The sequence below is a fragment of the Squalius cephalus genome (assembly GCF_949319135.1).
Source record: "Squalius cephalus genome assembly, chromosome: 23".
Classification (NCBI taxonomy): domain Eukaryota; kingdom Metazoa; phylum Chordata; class Actinopteri; order Cypriniformes; family Leuciscidae; genus Squalius; species Squalius cephalus.
The window spans coordinates 30,118,092-30,133,117 of record NC_137144.1 but is presented as its reverse complement, the minus strand read 5'-3'; positions in this window follow the sequence as shown (position 1 = coordinate 30,133,117).

Sequence of the window (15,026 nt, the reverse complement as noted above, 5' to 3'; positions counted from 1 at the left end):
TTTTATTTTGTCTACCTTTTGTCTTCTGCATTCTCCTTACCATTGTCTCCTGTTCTTCCCTTAGACTCGTCCCCCAGAAACAGTCCCACAGACCCAGACCCAAACCCAATCTCTTAATAATTAATAAAGGCTGGTTTCTAAACTTTTTACACTTGCCTGTGTAAGGTTGAAAATGATCAAACATATTTGAAAATGAACAAAGACATATGCGTTACTGTTTTCAACCCCCTCTTTCTTACCCCAATGACCATTTGGAATTCCTAAAGGCAGAGGTGCTGATAGCGATCAAGGCCTGTATGCCAAGATGTGTGGGTGGACATCGATTGTCTGGCCCTGGAAATCAGATCTGGGGGCAAATTTTGCCCCTGAATGGAAATATTAATTTCTGATCCTGGTGCCAAACTTCACAGACAAACGATTACAACAACAATCAGTTTCTAATGGGAACACATACAGAAGATCTTCAATCTGGCCATCGGCATCACTCCCCATTTACAGACTGCACAACCAGAATCCCTCACTTTCAAGGTCTACAAAAGAGACTTTCACTCCTCACTCTGTAGCATGCATCCCAATTCAGAGGCTGCATCCTTCGAAGGCCACGAAAGTTGGACTGAGCGTTGTTAAATGGGATGGTCTAACCTATGGAGGATTGTTCTTGTTGCTTAGCCACTGTGACAGCTGCCGTTGATGATTGACAATAACTTTTGACAATAACCCTGTTTTAAAAACAAAATAGGGTTCAAAGTCTAAATATGTTAACAATGATCTATTTATGTACATAATAAGTATAAACTATATAAAATGCATCTTATTAAGATATGTCAACATTTTAACAGCTTTATATATATATATATATGTGGGACATTCTACCAGAAACGTACATTTCCACTTATAAAAAATCTGAATGTTGAGTCATATGGAGGACATGTTAAACTATGAGAAACACATATCATGCCATCTCAGCATGTTTTTATGATTGAATAAAATACAGTTTTATACGCATTTCACCCCTAAAATGTCAGGCCCTGTCACAGACAAATTTGTATTTGTTAGAATGGTTTCCTAATGAATTTCTTTGATACAGATAGCATTTTCTTATTGATCACATGTCCCTGATTGTATCTAACATGGTTTTATAATTCCTTTAAGAAATATAAGTAACTTTTCGGTCAACTGTAGTACACAAAATCACAGAATACCCGCCAGGCACTCATATAGTTGTAAAATAACTACCTTTACATAGGAGATTTTTACAAAAACATAGTAGTGGATTATGGATATATATACCCCCACCTTCATCTACACAGTTAAAGAGATTAATTAATTAATATTTCCTCAAATAGTACACTTTTATCATAATTTCCTGTGTGACAGGACTGACGGTACTGTGACAGGACTGACTTTATGGATTTTGATGATGCAGAAAAAGTTATGTTTTGTGTTCTTTATTTAAGTTTTGATTGCCATTTCTTTTTTAAATTATTATTATAATTGTAATGTTAATGTAATATTAGACTATGGTAAAATTCAGCCAAGGACATACACAATATTGCCAAAAGTATTGGGACAGCCCTCCAAATAATTTAATTCAGGTGTTTAAATCACTTCCATGGCCACAGTTGTATAAAACTCAAGCACCTGGGCCTTCATTTTACTATTGCATGCGTTAAATACATAATATATGCAATAAATGTAATAAAAAAGAACAATAACATTAATTTGTAAGGCCGTGTCACACAGGAATGTGACAGGGCCTGACGGTTGGCCATTGTAAACTGCCATTACTCAGCCTGCTAGCATGCTAGCATAAAAACTGTTAACATGCAAGCAAGGAATTTCAGTAACCTTTTCAGACATGTTTTGGATTTAAAACATTTTCATTATTTTCTGGAATGTTTAACCGTGACAGGGCCTGACCCTTTAGCTCGTCTTCCTAAAAAAAAACATACAAAAACAAGCTTAAAATCATACAATTCAATGAAAGAATTCAGCCTTGATCAATGTTAGCTTCACCTGGGTCAAATGATGTCACTTCCTCTGAGTGATTCCCTTAAAGGCGTATTTCACACATTTTACGTAGAGTTTTATGTAAACGTGACAGGACTGACCAAAACATGGGGACAGTTGTAAAATAGAATTTATTTGTAGAATTTATATATAATTTCATGTTTTTGATCAGTTGATGTGAATGATAACAGCTTAAACTTGTTATTGATGGAGTTTTTTTTCCTAAATAACAGTTTTTAGCATAACAAAACTATGAAAGCTGTAGCTCCAATTTGGCTGAGGACAAGGGCATGGACAGGATTTGTAATTTTCAAAAGTGTTTTTAATAAAGAAAAAAATATCTGAGAACCTAATGAATGACATATTCCTTTACAGGACAACTCACAGAAATCAACTATGAGCCCGTTTTAGAAATTTTTATATGAAATACTTTTTTATTCACTGAAACAATTCAAGGACAGATAATGTACGTTTCTGGTAGAATGTCCCATGTGTATATATATAAAGCTGTTAAAATGTTGACATATCTTAATAAGATGCGTTTTATATAGTGTGTGGCCCGGTATATATATATATATACCGGGCCACACACTAGAGGTGACATATTGACACATGAATACTGTGTTTTTACAACCTGGCTTGTTACTCAAGGTGTCAACATAAAAAGGAACACAAACAAACAGTTTAGGCTCTTTGGGGTCAATATGACCCCAATGGACTTTTCCTTCATTTTTTAAAAATGTTACCTTCATCTCAGGGGCATGAAACTCTGTGACTTTTCCTAAATAATCTATCTAAACATGCACAAAAAAACTGGGCTTGATTTGGTTGTTCTAAAGGTGTGTAAAAATTTTTTTACCTTTTAAGGTCTTTGGGGTCAAAATGACCCCACATTGAAAATGAATGGGAAAATGAAAAAAATGACTTTTTTTTATTTTGTTTGTCAAAAAAATAAAATTAAATCCATTATAAATCTGAAAATTTCTACATATAAACCAAGGTCTGGTCCTAGAGCATAAATAAAAAGTAGAACGAACTTTCTATCTCATACACACACACACACACACACACACAAACACATAAACAAACACACAAATGTATGTGTTTGCAACAGAGAGCATTTTTACAGAAATTGGCAAATAAAATAAACAAAACTGGCATAAATTTAAAAAAAATGTACATTTAAATCAAGGTCTGGTCCTAGAGCATAAACCCAAAGTGGAACGAACTTTCTATCTCATACACACACACACACAAACACACACAAACACACACAAACACACACATGTATGTCACTGCAACAGAGAGCATTTTTATAGAAATTGGCAAATAAAATAAATAAAACTGGCATAAATCTAAAAAAAATTTACATTTAAATCAAGGTCTGGTCCTAGAGCATAAACCCAAAGTGGAACAAACTTTCTATCTCATACACACACACACACAAACACACACAAACACACACGTGTATGTCCCTGCAACAGAGAGCATTTTTATAGAAATTGGCAAATAAAATAAACAAAACTGGCATAAATCTAAAAAAAATTACATTTAAATCAAGGTCTGGTCCTAGAGAATAAACCCAAAGTGGAACAAACTTTCTATCTCATACACACACTCACACAAACACACACAAACACACACATGTATGTCAATGCAACAGAGAGCATTTTTATAGAAATTGGCAAATAAAATCAACTAAACTGCCATAAATCTGAAAAATGTCACATATGCAACATGGAACAAGCTTGTACACACACACACACACACACACACACACACACACACACACACACACACACACACACACACACACACACACACACACACACACCACAGTCATGTCATAGTGGTGACTTGTAATGGTTCTGCAAATGTATGTATAATAATTTGCAAAAGCAGATAATTCAAAATATATCAGAAAACAACAAATTCTAACTCTGACAAAAATACAGATTTTTTATGTATTTCAAAATGTTTAAATAAATATTCACAAAATATATATCATAAAGTTGTGAGGAGAAGTTGAAGCATCAAGAACAATGAAGTGAAAATGAATGAGTCTCTATGGCCCTCTATTGGATATATGTGGTCATTGCACTTTCTTTCTTTAATTATAATTTCTAAAGTTTTTCCACAAACCAGCAGATGTCAGTATTCTATCCCTTACACATAGAGCAATGTCCAAAAACTATTTAGATTTAATTAAGATCATCATTTAAGTGATTTTTTCTTTAAAAAATCATTTTTCATGAGACAATTTATGGCCTAGTTATGTAATTGTGCAGTAAATAGGTAAAAAAATTCAAAATTTCCACAAAAACACAGCATAAATGTATAGTTGAGAAGTAAATAAAAAAAATGATATATAGTTTCCATATAAAAAATGTATATTTCCTTATGCAATCGCTCTTTAAAAGTTTGGGGTCAAAATGACCCCAAAGACCTTAAGTGTTGTCCTTTTTTAGGAGTGATTAAGGGTTAAATAAAGACCTGTTTATTATTAAAGTAAAAAGTGTCTAGATGGTACGAATTAAATACAATGTCAGTTGTGTGTGTTTACAAAGAGTCAGGTTAATAACTGGAACTGCAAGCCCAACCCTGCCCGTGCACTGGAACGGCAGGCCTGCAGGTGGCACAGGGGGTAACAGTGTGTAGCCTATTTCTAACTCACCTATAATATGAAGAACATTACACTCAGTGGGAGCAGTGATGCTGTCCTTTGGATTGAAGGATGGCTGACATGTCAGGAGAAAGTCTGGTGATTGAGACACGAAGGACTTCACAGAGATGGCTATCAGCCATTCTGGTTCTCAGTCTGCTTTTGTTCTGATTTAACAGAGAAAATGTTTGTTCACATATTTATGTTGAGCTGAACAGGCTCATCATTCTTTTTGCGTGGCGTCTCATCAGAGGAAACTTGGCACTATCTAAACTCGGAGAGAAGCTGATGTTGACTCTTCAGAGAATCATCACATTGCATTTCAATCAGTTCTAACTGCAGACTCTCTTCCACTTCTTCTGCATCCACCAGGAAGGGGGTCGAGAACAGCTTGATTCGTTTTTCAATGACAGAAAATCTTGGAAGCACTGGTTGAATTCTGTCACGAGAGATGCAATCACAGACACATATTTCTCCTTTTTAGCAGAAAAGTCAGCCTTTGGAAAAGCAGACTTGATTTCAGACAGCGCAGGGAAGTGTGCAGCATTAAAGCTTCGTAGTGGTGTCTTTCATGACACCAGCTGTTCTTTGCCTTAAAGGTCCCGTATTATGCCCCTTTTCACAAGATGTAAAATAAGTCTCTGATGTCCCCAGAGTGTGTATGTGAAGTTTGAGCTCAAAATACCCAACAGATCATTTTTTACAGCATGTTTAAATTGACATTTTTTGGGGCTCAGAAAAACGAGCTGTTTCAGTGTGTGCCCTTTAAATGCAAATGAGCTGCTGCTGGACGACCCAGGGGGCGGAGCTTCACGAGCTCGCGCTCAGTCTGTCAGGACAAATTCATCTCATGGAATGATGATAATATCAGAAACTCTCAGTAATGGCGTTCATTTCGAGTCGGACAATAATGCCTACAGAGTCAGAGTGCTGTATAGAGATGAAACAGGTATGGTTTAGTAGTTTAATTACGGTTATTATAACGTATTTGTCATCTGCTTGTAGGCTATATCCATTATTTATTAATAGCCTACAAGTCTGCTGTCTGAATGATGATCAAACATGTACTGATGAGTTTAATAAAGTTTATTGTACATCACACAAAAGATGAAGCGTCAGTTTTACTTCAGAAAATCACCGTAAGAGCTGAGTAAACACTGTGTTGTTTTGCTTATGCTCTTAATAAGCAGTCGAGGCGTGATAGCTGATTTTTCATCTTTATTTCACCACTCTCTTGTATCAACAACCCTGTGCTACTCCCATGGCAACCTTAACCCCTTCCTTACATGGGGCTTCCGCCCATGCTCACAACTACTGTGGCATGCTGGGTAATGGAGTTCTTAACATAATGTACTCATAACATCACATCTTTCCCCCTATAAAGAAATAAAATGTACTCTTATAAAACATAGCCATCTTAAAGTGCTGTTATTTACTTATGTGTATAAACTTTACTTTTACTTATTTAACTATTATGAAACTTTACTTGTAAACAACTTTTACAATATTAAATTTTTTTTTTTTTTATTTTTTTTTTTTTATATATATATATAGACTAACTTCAGGGTCCATGTAGCTCCTTCATTCTGCAAAACGAATTAAAGAAACTTTAGCAACTCTCGATTAACCTCTGAGGTGGCTGAACATGTCTCTTAGGTCTAGCCTGTCTTTCAGCAGCTGGCGACTTCGACAGTTTGGAAGGTGTCGCAACAGACGGTGACGAAGACACTGCTGTCAGACCACTGTCAGTTAGCTCTGTAGATTCAGTTATGTCCTGCTGAACCACCTCTTGAGCTGTAATGTCCATTTCAGTCGGCTGTAGTTGAAGATCCGTGCGGTTCCTCCTCAGAGACAACCCATTCTCCGTCTGGATCCTGTAGGAGCGTGGAGCAACTTCCTCTTCCACCTGTCCCTTTTGTCTCCACGTGCCTGTAGAGATGTCCCTGAGACGCACCATGTCTCCAGGCCTCAACATTGGCAGGTGTTTTGCCGTTCGATCATACAGCTGTTTTTGTTTCGCTTTTTGTGCCTCCTTTACTTTTTTGACTTTGAACGCGCTTTTGGGCGTAAGCAAGTCCTCATTTACTGGAAGGTTAGAGCGAATGCGTCTACCCATCAGCATTTGAGCTGGTGATAGTCCGTTCTGTAAAGGTGCACTCCTATAGATCAGTAAGCTTTTCTGAAAGTCATCTCTGTCAAGGGCTTTTTTCATCATAGTTTTTACTGTTTTCACAGAGCTTTCTGCCAAGCCATTGGACTTTGGATAGGTTGGGCTCGACGTAGAGTGTTGAAACCCCCATTCCTTGGCAAAGGCAGCAAACTCACAGCTGGAAAACTGGGGCCCATTGTCCGAAAACAGCTCACATGGGACACCATGTCTGGCGAAGACAGTCTTGAGGTAGCTGATGACTGCCTTGCTTGACGTTGACTGCAGCACTCCAACTTCTGGATAGTTTGAAAAGTAGTCGGTGACCACTATGTAACTCTTTCCATCACAGTCAAATAAGTCAGTTCCAACCTTATAGTAAGGTCTGTGGGGCACCGGATGAGTCATCAGCGGCTCAGCTTGTTGTTTTGGCCTGTGGATGCGACAAAGTTCACATGACGCTGTTGTCTGGCTGATATCATAGTTGATTCTTGGCCAGTACATTACTTCTCTCGCCCGTCGTTTACACTTGACTTCTCCTAGGTGGCCTTCGTGTATCTTTTGGAGCATTTGTTTACGTAATGATGATGGAATAACAAACTTGTTCCCCTTCAACACTATGTCATCCACCACGGTGAGCTCTGCTCTGCAGTTCCAGTAGTCTTGTATTTTCGCGGGGCAATCCTTCTTGTTTTTGGGCCAACCTCTCTGTACTGTGCGCTTGAGTTCTTCCATCGTTTCGTCTGCATTTGTCTCTTTCCGTATTTGTTCTGTTTTGTCAGCTGTTACTGGCAGAGACGTCACTATCATGTCCACATATGCCTGTATTTCTGCAGTTTTTTCGCTGTCCGCACGTTCCTCCTTATCCACTGCTCTAGACAAGGTGTCGGCGGTGTACATGTATTTGCCTTGTGTATATATCATGTGCACGTCATATTTTTGCAGCCTGATTAGCATGCGCTGTATCCGTACGGGACAGTCATTCAGAGGTTTGGACATGATGGACACCAGAGGTTTATGGTCTGTTTCTACTTCAAAAGCTTGACCATAGACATATTGGTGAAAACGTTCACATGCATACATGCTCGCTAGCAGCTCCTTCTCAATTTGAGCGTACCTGGACTCGGCGCTTGTCAAGGCCCTGGATGCATAGGCGACAGGTAGCCACTGCTCGTCGTGTTGCTGCAGCAGCACCGCTCCCAGGCCGTACTGCGACGCATCTGCTGAGATCCTCGTTCTCTTCTCTGGGTCGTAAAACTTTAACACTGGCTCCTGTGTCAGAGTCTCTTTCAGCTTCACAAAACATTGTTCCTGCTCATGGGACCAGATCCATTCATTCTTCTGTTCAAGAAGACTCCTTAGAGGTGCTGACTGCTCTGACAGCTGTGGGACAAACTTGGCAAGATAGGTGACCATTCCCAGGAACCGTCTGACCTCATCTTTGTTGTTTGGTCTTTCCATGTTGTTGATTGCTGACGTTTTTCTCGGGTCGGGCTTCACCCCCTCTTCACTGACAACGTCTCCAACAAAGGTAAGTGTTTTTACTCCAAACTCACATTTGTCTTTGTTAAGCTTCAGATTCACTTCCCTTGTCTTGTCTAGCACTTTTCTCAGTCTTTCGTCGTGTTCTTCTCGATTCGACCCCCAGACTATGATGTCATCCATCATTGTCTCTACTCCTGGTATGTGCTCGAAGATCATGTGAATAGTCTTATGGTAGACTTCAGGCGCTGATAAGATACCATACGGCAGACGAAGAAACCTGTACCTGCCCTCAGGTGTGTTAAACGTGCACAGCTTCGAACTCTCCTCATCCAGCTTCAGCTGCCAGAAACCTGACGAAGCGTCTAGTTTACTGAACCATTTAGCTCCAGCAAACTGTGCCATGATTTCTTCTCTGGTTGGTAACTTAAAGTGTTCTCTTTTGATTGCTTTGTTTAAGTCCCTTGGGTCCAAACACGTTCTCAGAGCACCGGTTTTCTTTTGCAAAACAACCAGCGAGCTGACCCATTCAGTTGGCTCATCTATTTTCTGGATCACCTTTAATTTTTCCATGCGCGCTAGTTCCTCTTTCAGTTTTCCACGCAATGCAAAAGGGATTTTCCTACAAGGATGCACAACAGGAGAGACACTTTTATCCACGCATATTTTGTGTTCTCCAGGTAGACATCCAAGTCCTTCAAAACAGTCTTTATACTCCTCCATGAGTGAGTCATGATCATTTGCAGTATCTGATGATGTCACTACAAACACTCTTTTTACCAGATTGAGCTTTGTACATGTCTTGAGTCCCAGGATTGGTTGTGCACTCGTATCCACGATCAGTAGCAGTGCTCGTATCTGCTGTCCTCTGTGTTTGAAGGTTGCAATGCATCCGCCTTTAACAGGTACACGTTCTCCAGTGTATCCTGTCACCTTTGTTTTTATAGGATGAATTTTGCTTTTCACCATCAGTTTTTTGTAGTCTTCAAAAGATAACAGGTTTACGTGGGCACCTGTATCTAACTTGAATGGTATTGTCGTCTCATTCACTTCGATTGGCACAATCCATTCCTCTTTTTCTTTTGTACGAGCCTGCACCACATCCACAATGAACTCCTCATCATCATCCTCTTCCTCGTCAACTGCGTGAACTCTCTGTTTAACAGCTGATTTGCAACATCTTGCATAATGATTGCTTCTTCCACAGTTGTTACAGGATTTTCCATATGCAGGACATGATTTTGGCTTGTGACTGCTTCCACATTTACCACATTTAAACTCTGTAGATTTCTCTTTCTGGTCTTTTTGTTTGGTAAATGTTTTCTTTTTTCTCTGTTCTTTATTTATGGCATGCACTGCTGTTTCACCTCTCCGAAGCTCTTTTGCTTGTGCTCGAGTGGTTTCTGCTGCTCTACACATAGTGACACACTTATCTAGTGTCAGTCCTGTCTCTCTGAGCAGTCTTTCTCTGAGTGCATTGTCCACTGTGCCACAAACGATCCTGTCTCTCACTAGTGAATCTCTCAGGGTGCCAAATTCACATGTTTTGCTTAATGTGTGTAGCTCTGCTAAGTACTGATCAAAAGGTACTCCTTGTTTTTGGTCATGGGTGAAAAACTTGTACCTCTCAAAGGTTACATTCTGACTAGGCACAAAGTACTCTTCAAACTTTGTCATCAGCTCTGCTAACGTCAGATTAGCTTCATCCAGCTGAAAGCTATTATATATGTCCAAAGCATCTTCTCCCATAACATGCAAAAGGATGTGAGCTTTCAGTTTTTCATCCTCACCCCCTGCTCCGCTTGCTGCTAAATATATATTAAATCGTTGCTTAAAACGCTTCCAATTATCAGCAAGATTACCAGTCAGTTGCATGGAAGTGGGTGGACTCAGCCTCTCCATTACTGCACGTCGGGGTACCGGGACTTCCACAGCCCTCTCCTGTTGCTGGTTGTCCTCCGATTCGGGCACAAAATCCTCTTCTATTTGTTCGATCTGTCCCTCGTCACCCGTTTCACTTCCACTGCCACTTGTAGCCATCACACGCCGTAGCAAACACTTTTAGCATGTTGCGTTATTAGCCCGTTACACTCACGCGACCGGAGATTTTTTTTTTCCCCATTTTTCGTGGCTCTCCCGCGGCGAATCTTCCTTCCGTAGCTGCCACGGCCACTTCTGACACCATGTGTTGTTTTGCTTATGCTCTTAATAAGCAGTCGAGGCGTGATAGCTGATTTTTCATCTTTATTTCACCACTCTCTTGTATCAACAACCCTGTGCTACTCCCATGGCAACCTTAACCCCTTCCTTACATGGGGCTTCCGCCCATGCTCACAACTACTGTGGCATGCTGGGTAATGGAGTTCTTAACATAATGTACTCATAACATCACAAACACAGTAGCCTAAGTTATAAGAAGTGCGCAAGTAGCCAGTAGAGTTGAGGGAGCATTCCTGTGGGCGGAGGTTAGTCAAGAAACGGTTCTACTGACGTCATTAAAGAAGGAAGTAGAGGGGTGTAGTCCAATCGAGCCGTTTTTTGTAGTCAACTTCTGTTAAATAAAATATCTCGCTTGGCATTGAACTTTGAGCTTTATAATTTTACAGATAATATTTATGCTCTAACAGCAACATTACACACTAACTAAAGTTTGAAACATGGGATCACGCAGAACGGGACCTTTAAGGGTCTTGTTCAGTGTATTCAGATGATGAGTAAGATCAACTAAAAATGCCAGGGCGGCCAGCCACAGAGGGTCACTCAGTTCATGAAGAGGTCGGCCCTTCTCTTTCATAAACTGATCGATTTCTGATCTCAGCAAATAAAACCGCTGCAGCACATAGCCGCGGCTCAGCCAGCGCACCTCAGAGTGGTAGAGTACATCCCCGTATTCAGCATCCACATCAGAAAGGAAAGCTTGAAATTCTCTGTGGTAGAGTCCTCTAGCTCGAATTAGAGGTATATTTCTTATATCAAAAACACTCCTGACCTATTTATTACTAGTTTTCTATAAACTTTAAATACTAATAAAATCAATATACATTCAGTTAGCAGATGCTTTTGTTTCTCACACTAGTGTTCATCGGCTAGTACTGTAGGTGAGGAGACTTGTGCATACAGCAGCCATGTCACCCTGTTGCCCACTGAAGCTAAGCAGGGCTGAGCCTGGTCAGTACCTGGATGGGAGACCTCCTGAGGAAACCAGGTTGCTGCTGGAAGAGGTGTTAGTGAGGCCAGCAGGGGGCGCTCACCCTGTGGTCTGTGTGGGTCCTAACGCCCCAGTGTAGTGATGGGGACACTATACTGTCAATGAGCACCTTCCTTCGGATGAGACGTTAAACCGAGGTCCTGACTCTCTGTGGTCATTAAAAATCCCAGGATGTCTTTCGAAAAAGTAGAGGTGTAACCCCGGCATTCTGGCCAAATTTGCCCCTTGGCCTCTGTCCATCATGGCCTCCTAATCATCCCCATATACTGATTGGCTTCATCACTGTCTCCTCTCCACCAGTAAGCTGGTGTGTGGTGAGCGTTCTGGCGCAATATGGCTGCCGTCGCATCATCCAGGTGGATGCTGCACATTGGTGGTGGTTGAGGAGATTCCCCCCTTCCACGTGTGAAGCACTTTGAGGACTCAGAAAAAGCGCTATATAAATGTGACGAATTATTATTAATATTATAGTGATCAGACAGACATCAACAGACAGCTGGCACATGGCAGGATGACAATCAGTCTACATCTACATCTTTGGAGGCAGTTTTTCCATGGAATCAGTCCTGCGAATTCCCTTACTAGATGAGTTTGGGTCTATGAAAGAGGAAAACATATAAAGACATCAGTCATAAATGCTGTCCTTTTGCTCATATATTATATTTATACCTAGTTATACAGTATATTAATTATATTATTAATTATTATATTAATATATCTAAAACCATATAACTTCATAGAATGAAATGAATGAATTTTGATTACATCTATCTGTTCTGGTGATAAATAAACAATATCAAAACAATATAAAATGCAAATAGTTGAGGGCATAAGTTTGAACACCCCTTTTGCTTATACTGTACATTTGCAGAATGCATCACACTTAAATAAATAAAATTTGTATTTGTTAAAATAAAGAAGTAGGTATCTCAGTTATTAATCTTGGTTAATGGTAATATATTAAAGTATAATTGTTAGTTATTTCACATATTATATTAAAACCAAAAGAATATTTTTCATCGGCAATTTTATTTTCAACAATAAATTCACTTACCTTTAAAATCTGCACCATAAACGAGCTGTTGCATTTTCTGCTTGGTGAGCTGTCTTTGTTTGAGATCCATTTGCTTTAGTGCAGGCAGCAAACTTTGAAGAAACTGCTGGTCTTCGTCCAGTTGCCCAGCTGGAACAGGACAATCAGAGGATTATCAAAAACTATAAAAGTACTGTATCAATATTCCTCATTGGTTCTTGCTGAAGCTCCCACGTGCTGCGTGACAAATGAGAATGAAACACATTGGTTCTTGCACACATGGGCGTCGAACCATTGTATATGGGTGGGACAGGACCCAGGAGTTTAGTTTACTTGTTTTAATTAAAAGGCACCAGAATAGCCTACATGAAATGGTATTTACTCCAGTAACATTTTTTGGAGGGAGACCCACCCACTTTTTATTTTCTTCCGACGCCCATGCTTGCACATCAAGCAAGCATACTTGAGCTTTCATTAAGAGATTGAGAACGTTTGAGCTTCGACACGAACCAATGAGTTTCATTCTCGTGTGTTACCCTCATATTACACAGCACGTTTGAGCTTCAGCAAGAACATTCTCGTGTTAGGCAGCATGCATAAGAGTTTCCATAAGAGCCAATGAGGTTCATTATGGAAGTAAAATAATGCCAAATGTTTTTGAAACAAAAAAAAAAGCCTGTTGAATTGCTCTACTTGAAAAAAATATGTATGCTTGCATTTTAATGCATTGTACTTTTAGGGCTTGCATTTTTTTATGATCTGAACTCAAAGATCTAAGACTTTTTCTATGTACACAAAAGGTCTATTTCTCTCGAATATTGTTCACATGTTTGTGAAGAAAGTGGCCTTTTATTGTGGCCAGCCTAAGGCACACCTGTGCAATTATTTAATAATTGATTAACTTACTAACTTACTGACTTATTGTTATTGAACTGAAATGAATCAATACTAATCTGAATTTATCTGAATAATACACTATTGTATTCTGTACATCCTTTACATCAGAATCTGATTTTGTCTCATATTTGATGAAGTTTGCATCCTTGATTCTGTTATTTTCTTGTTTGTACTACTATTAAGCTTTGAAACAATCCGTGTTGTATAAAGCGCTATAAATTGACTAATTTGTGCACTAATATAATAAATGTTGTATTGTATACTATGAGTATTGTTGCTCTCATGACAAATGGCATGATTTAAAGTCTAGACAAAGTGTAAGCAATAGAAAATATGTAATACCTTCTGCAGGGGGCATTGTCATCACAAAGACAAGAACAGATAAATGTTTAATGTCATAAATCCCAAGTGTTCGATGGTCTTCCAGTTGATCTTTCCCGAAAAACACCCTCAAGTGATCTGGGCCTGACAAAAGAAAAATATCAATAATAAATAAAAACCTTTTACAAAGATCCCTGAAACAAATACTGTGGTTACACTTTGTTTGTATGGTCCCCTTTACACATTCTAAAGTAACTTTGCAAGTATATGTCAACTTATTCTACTAACTCGAACCCTATCCCTACCCATCTACTAATGCTCTTATAAGAGTTAGTTGGCATGTACAGTAGTTGCTACATTATTGGTTTTCACACTTGGTTCTTTTCAGGGGTCTGAGCACAGTTCACGTGATTTTTGGGCCCAAGAACATGTTTTAGTTTTTCATTTGATTATTCCATTTCTTACTTGAATGCTGCTTTTAGGTATACCTTTAAAGTTTAAAGCAGTTTATTTAATTTGCATCTTTTATTGTATTTGTCCTATTGTTTTCTCTTTTTTTGTATTTTATTTTTTTCACATGCTGATGTTATCATTGCCTTCTGCAATAAAACTTTATTTAAGGAAAACAATTCAAATTGTAAATTTTTGTGCAAAAAAAGAGAGATAAACTTAAGTTAAGCTCATTATCAGCATTTGCAGCAATGTCGTTTTACAACATAATAGACATAATAATTAATAATAATGATAATCTTTACAAACAAATACCTTGATTAGGCACATACAATGTAAGTGAATGGGATCAAATTTTAGAGCCTATAGGGTCAGCCATCAAACACTGTAGGCCTACTATGAACAAAAAAAAGTTCTGAGACCACATTACTACTTAAGTGGACCAAAAAAATATATCCCTCTTTCAGGGACAGGGGCAGTGTGAACGTTAAGAGAACTGGGTCTTTTTTCACTTGGTTCATGTCTTGGTCCTTAGTCTTAAGGGCGTTTTCACACCTATAGATCGTTTGTTTAGTTCAGAAACAGACACGTTGTATTTTCTTCTTGGTACAGTTCGCTTTCACAAGGCAACCTTTCAAAGCGTACCGAAATGTGTTCACGCAAGTCACAAGCGAGTGACTGTCCTCTTTTTGCGCAGTTTCCTCTGCGTCATCCATCAAGATGATTGACATGTTCGCTGCATGAGGTTGCTGTGGTTTTATTTTTAACTATCGAGACACACGCAAACACTGTAGCCTATGAAAGAAGCCGTTGTGAA